This window comes from Platalea leucorodia (genome assembly GCF_965183815.1).
Source record: "Platalea leucorodia genome assembly, chromosome: 7".
Taxonomy (NCBI): Eukaryota; Metazoa; Chordata; class Aves; order Pelecaniformes; family Threskiornithidae; genus Platalea; species Platalea leucorodia.
In genome coordinates, this window is record NC_138829.1 from 25579187 (window position 1) to 25585516 (window position 6330).

The following is a 6330-nucleotide window of genomic DNA, read 5'->3' on the forward strand; positions in this document are numbered from 1 at the left end:
ATTCCTACAGGCTTTGTAACCGTCCTTCACCGCTTCACACTTGTATCCACATTTGGATCAATAACAAACAAAGTCTATTGTGAATAGCAGAGTAACCATGAAAATATACTGGAAAAACCCTTAGCTGGATAATTAAAACATGTAGGGTATATGTCCTTCCACACTGTGTGTGTTCGCATGAACGCACCGATGTTTCCATGTGTAATATGTTGTATTTTCACTAACAGTGAACAATAAAAAGTGTTCTGATTTTTTACATGAGCTGTATTGTGCTTTTTGACAGTTCATTAGCTGTCTCTGTACATTTGTTACAGCATACATACGGACATGTTGAAGGACAAATTTAGGATTTGTTTATTGGCTTTGCCAATAATTCATCATATGATTTTGGACAAGTCCTTTCACCCTTCCTACTTCAATGTAATGACCAATCTAAAAATGCATCTAATAACCAACTTGCAGACCCATTCTAATTTCTATTTATAAATTATGTGATCAACCTCAACTGAAAGCTACAGGAAAATTAAGCTATTATCATCACCCACAAACAGCACCTCGACGTAAATTATTCCTTACTGGTACAATGGCATCAAGGTGAGCAGACAGTCACCTTGTCGCTGGAACCAGAGCCAGCGCCTCGTGCCATATACCTCGCCTTGGAAGGATTCCCAGGATTATTCTTATTCCACAGACTGGTTGATCCAGCTTCTTTTTTGTATATTTCTAAAGGCAACAGGCTCCCAACGTTTCAGCCAGCAGGTTCCTCACGTCAGCAGAAATTATGGTTTGACACCCTCGCCCTCTGCTTTTGGCGTTTGATTGACACTGCAGTCTCGGGGGGCTGGTGGCACTCGGCGCCTGCTGCCACGCTGCCTCAGGCTGTAAGCTCTTCGGGGCTGCACGCCGAGAAGGGCAGAACCAACTCAGAGTTTCGGTGGGCCGTTCTGCAAGGACAGCCCCCGCGCAGCACAACAGGATTAGCTGTCCATGAAGCCTGTTGTCTCTTCACACCAGGGTTGGACCACGCCTGGCCCCTGCCACGGTCACAGTTGTCTTGCCCTCACCACGAAGTCTCAGTCCTTGCTGAAGCACAGAAAGATTGCAGTTTGAGTAACTGCAGCACAGTTCCCCACAACTATTCTTTCTGTCAGACACTTGTGCTCCTGGCTGTAAAACGCTGCATCGCCATTTTATGCAGCTAAACGGTTCCTTTGCAGCAGACTACTGGATTTCAGCAGTACTGGTGGGACTTTCAGATGTATACAGCCTTTACAGTTATGATCCTCTGGGATGAAAAGAGCTATAAAAATGTAACATTAGACCAACCCTGTATATTGGCTTATTTCTCTGCTCATTCCCAAGTGTGTGGATTGCCCTGTTTGGGGTAGAGTAGTGGTTCTGCAGGAACAGTTAAGAGTAGCTCTTTAAATACCCAGCTGCCCTGACATCCCTTCCTTGTCATGCCTGTGCATCCACTTACAGAAATCCTTGGCAAGAAGATGTAACAGGGCTCAACAACTGTGAAGAGAACCTTTGCTCTTAGCTATGATGTAGTAAATGAAGGCCGAGCTCAATGGCAATGTCACAAATTCTAAATCTGTTCAATGGCTCTAAAGTTTTATAAGGATAAATAATAGAAGCTTCTCATTTTCTGTGCTTAGAGAGCCATTACTTATTATTTGCATTTTATTAAACAGCAGCTGCAATAGCAAATATATTTTGGAACATGATTTCTTGTGACAATGTCTAAATACTTATAAAGGTTTTAAAAATAAAACACTTAGGGCTCCTCTGGCTTTGGAAAATCAGATGAGCATCATTTCTTCTCTGATAATGCTAGTAGCTGAAGTAAAAGCTCCCTGTTGCTTAAGACCTTGCACAGAAACCACAGACTTTTGCTTAGTGGCTTGTCTATTTTAAGTGTGGCTACCTGAAAAAAAGGTGCCATCTCTAATGTCTCAGAAGTCTTTGCAATGACAGTATAGAGCAAATTAGGGGATGCAACTGTGAAGTAAACAGGAAGAAGTCTGTTCTTATATATAGTAAGAATCTCATACAAAATAAGAAGTAGATGGTTTTCCTCTTCATACTACACTATTGGGCAGCCCTCAAGGCCTGCATGCAAAAGCTCCTCATTGAATATCCTCAGAGGATATAGAGTTAAAACATGAAGAGTCTCAAGTAATAAGGCACAGGGAACATACGAGAAAAGATGATGTGAAATAGCATTTATCTTGTTTAAGAAATAGCCAACTCAAGGGAGATGATCACAGTCTAAAAATACTTGCAAGGGGACAGAATAAATGAATGAGGAGACTCATTAACTGTAAGGAGATAGCTGGAGGAGGACGGGCAGTCCTGGACTGAGAGAAAGAAAAGCTGAGGTCAGAGCTTAGGGCACCTATCTTTAAAACAGTCAGAAGAGAGCAATCAGAGAAAGTGGCCCAAGTGAGAGCAGAAGTGATTTGACATTTGTTGGGATGACGCACTGGGAGCCATCAGGCGGTAGGAGGTATGACAACAGAATTCAAGTTATCTTCATTGATTGTTGACTGAATGGACACAAAGAAAGCCCAGACTGAGAAAACTCAGTGTTAATCACTTTCTGCACAATAAGCCTCAAAGCCCCAGCAGAGCCAAAAGGGTTTTTTTCTCTTGCACAACAAATGATGTTACAAGCAGGAGCTGCATGGCTAGAAGTCATAAGTAGCAACAGCAGAGCCTATATAGTTCTCTTTCTTTGAGTTTAAAGACCAGCCAGAACTATCATAGTTGGAGTAAAGCAATGACCTACTTGTTCAATATAAATAAATAAAGGGAGAAAGAAATTTAAAGCATACGTGGAGTCTCTGTGCCCTGCTAGATATTTAAATTAATGGAGACACAATGTCAGACAACCTATATTAATAAACAGTAAGATGTTCTCTAAGAACTACATGCCCACATGTGGGTTCTCTACTTTTCCAGCTCTTTTCCAGCTCTTTTCCAGAAAGTCAGGGGAATAAAGAGACCTTGGAGATTACACCAAAAGTCAGCAAATATGGACCAATTAGTGCTTCAGTCCTCTTACAGAGCCATCCAGCCAGCAGCCTTGTCTTCATTACACCAAAGAGGTTTTAGCATTGGTTGTCCCACTGAATCTAACTGGCAAGTGATGTCAGAGCTCAGGCAGACCAGTCCCATGTCCTTTAAGGCTTTTGGAGCCAGCATCTTCTAGTCTCCCCAGATGTTTACACATAAAAAATGCAAGTTCTCAAGTACTAGTGTCATACACTGCTTGCACAGTGCCTCATTTAACATGTTGGCAGACACCTTAATAGTAGTTCCAGAATTGCTATCAATTAAAAATAAGTGGAGCATGTTCATCAGTTTACTTTAAAAGAGGCAAAGCGGTGGATGGGAATAGCAAGCTCTGCATGTGAAAGAGAAGGCTCACCTTGTGATCAATGGGGATGGGAAAGTATTGTTTGTCTGCTACTGATTTTCTAAACACTGCTGTTAATCTACCTTGATCTTGAATAGTTACCAACTTGGGTTTCTGTGATTACTGTATATCCACCAGCTTAGGGGAATGCACAGCCTCTGACATGTTTCAGCTGTTTTGCTCAGTCCGTCTTTACCACAAGTCATTCCCGGATTCACCTTATTATCATGCCTGACTGGAAAATTTCTATTAGATGTCAGTTCATTCTTTCAGCTGCTTGTGTTGGATAAGAAGAGGTGAAGACATGAACCTATTGTTTTGGGTTTGCATGACAAGGTTTTGGTAGAGGGGGCGGCTACAGGGGTGGCTTCTGTGAGAAGCTGCTAGAAGCTTCCCCTATGTCTGATAGAGCCAATGCCAGCCGGCTCCAGACGGACCCGCCGCTGGCCAAGGCCGAGCCCATCAATCACAGTGGTAGCACCTCTGGGATAACATATTTAAGGGGAAAAAGTTGCTGTGCAACAGCAACTGCAGCCAGAGAGAGGAGTGAGAATACGCGAGAGGAACAATCCTGAAGACACCAAGGTCAGTGTAGAAGGAGAGGTTGGAGGTGCTGCAGGTGCCAGAGCAGAGATTCCCCTGCAGCCCATGGTGAGGCAGGCTGTCCCCCTGCAGCCCACAGAGGTTAATGGTGGAGCAGATACCCACCTGCAGCCCCTGGAGGACCCCATGCTGGAGCAGATGGATGCCCAAAGGAGGCTGGGACCCCCTGGGAAGCCTGTGCTGGAGCAGGCTGCTGGCAGGACCCGTGGAGACAGAGGAGCCCACACTGGAGCAGGTTTGCTGGCAGGACTTGTGACCCTGTGGGGGACCCACAAACTGCTTGAGACCATAGATAAGCTTTATGGTCAGTGGCAGAAAAACAAGGGACAGATCCAGAATCATCAGCCAGGACTCCTAATGGTTTATGATTGCTGAAAGGAAATTGTTGACCAGTACAACATAAGGAATCTTTGCAGGTCTAAACATGAACTGCCAAAGTCAAGCAGGTTCAGAACGTCCAGATGCTATGAAAGCTGCTTGGAGAAGATCTTCGAAATAGTGTTACCTAAAGGAGAAAGTGTTTCACTAGATAAGAACTTCCAAGCAATCAATCCTAAGATAAATGTTTAGAGCAATGGATGTTCCTTCAGGACTTGGAGAACCTGTCCCCCTAGTGACAACTTTCAAGTGTCAGTTCTTTATTAATCTTTACTGATTTTGATATTCAAGACTGTCACTGGATGTTTGCCCAAAACATCCAGTGCTAAATTGAATAAAAGTGGCTTATACAGTACTGAAGACCACCGTAAGTCCTCCCAGCAGCATGTATTGATGGTATGATTTTCTTCTCCAGGGAACACCTGTAACACTCAGTGAGATGGATTTGTCTGAGAAAACTTTGATTAATCAAGCAGTTTATTACACTAAACAAAACTTGATTGAGATTTTGAAGGTGTTATTGTTAAGGCAAAGAATTTTTCTTTTTCTCTTCAAGCCACAGTATAGGGTACAAAAAAGTCTTTTGGACCCATCTATCCATGTCTCTAAACTAGTATGCACGAGACTGCAATTTTATGAGTGCTTTAGCTGTCTTCCCGTATACTTACATTGTCAATAACCATCCAAGGAAATAAGCCAATTTGTGAATACGAAGCCATGAAAGAAGGCACAAGGAAATAAAGGGACTGCCTGCAGAAAGCAAAAGGTGGCAACAAAGTTCTACTAAGCTATCAGCCATATAGCTCATGGAGATCTAAAACCTCTTTTAAAGCCTCTGGAAACAAAGCTCCAAACAACTCATAATATTTTTCATGCCAGGAGGAAAGCTGACGTTTCAAATCAAACTATAAGATCTAGTTTCTGGCTCCCAGAACTGGAGTGTTTTTCAGGTGTATGAATTCAGCCCACCGCCACCTCAGATCACTCCATTGCTTCAGGGTAGTCAGGTGCTCCAGAAATTTGTCTACATAATCAATGCAGCTGGCAGGCACAGTCAGCCTGGGCAGAGCCAATGTCCTGCAGCAAGAGATGCCATCAGCTCAGAAAGAAGGGTTACTGTCCAGACTGTCAAGAGCACCGGAAAAACCCTTAGCTCAGGCAAGGATCTTTCATGTAACATAGAAGCTTTCTATCAGATCCAGGTTTGGGGTAGAAGAAACTCTGTAGTCAGGCTGGAGGCAAACACCACATCTCTCCCCTTGACAATCTCTTTTTGGCTTTGTGTACTGACTATTCCTTATGAACTAATTTGGCCCAAACTTGTCCAGTGTCATCCAACTGGCTATTAGCATCTTCTGGGAAAGGATGAATGTCAGGGGGAGCTCATTTGGACGTGTATTATGTTGATGGGAAAAGAGTAGGAAAGTGTGAAATATGCGAAGGAGTGTGTCAACCCAGCCTACAAATTATAGCATGACGGACAAACTCAATATGAGCCTGCAGAATAAGATGGCAGCATTTCAGGCTGTGTATGAAGATGAACTTGAAGAAAAAAAAATACAATAAACCTTTTCCATGGTGCTCTGATGCAATAAAGACACAGAATATTATATTCAGCTTTGCCTTCATTAGTCAAACCAGATGGAGTTCACAGAAAAGCCATAAATGATTAAGCAGCTGAGAAATGGATTTGTAAGAGGGAAAAAAGGTTATATTTGCCTAGCTTGGGTAACTACAGCCAAAGTGGGTGTGAGGAAAATGTGGCAACTATCCATGTATTTTGGAGAGTGGGAGAAATAATTCTTGTTGGATAAACAAGCGCCAACTAGAAACAGAGTTCAATTTAAGAAAAGGAAATGACATGTTAACATTTCAGGAAATACTTCCAAACAGCAGTTCTTCCACTGTCAGCCTTTAGAATAAAC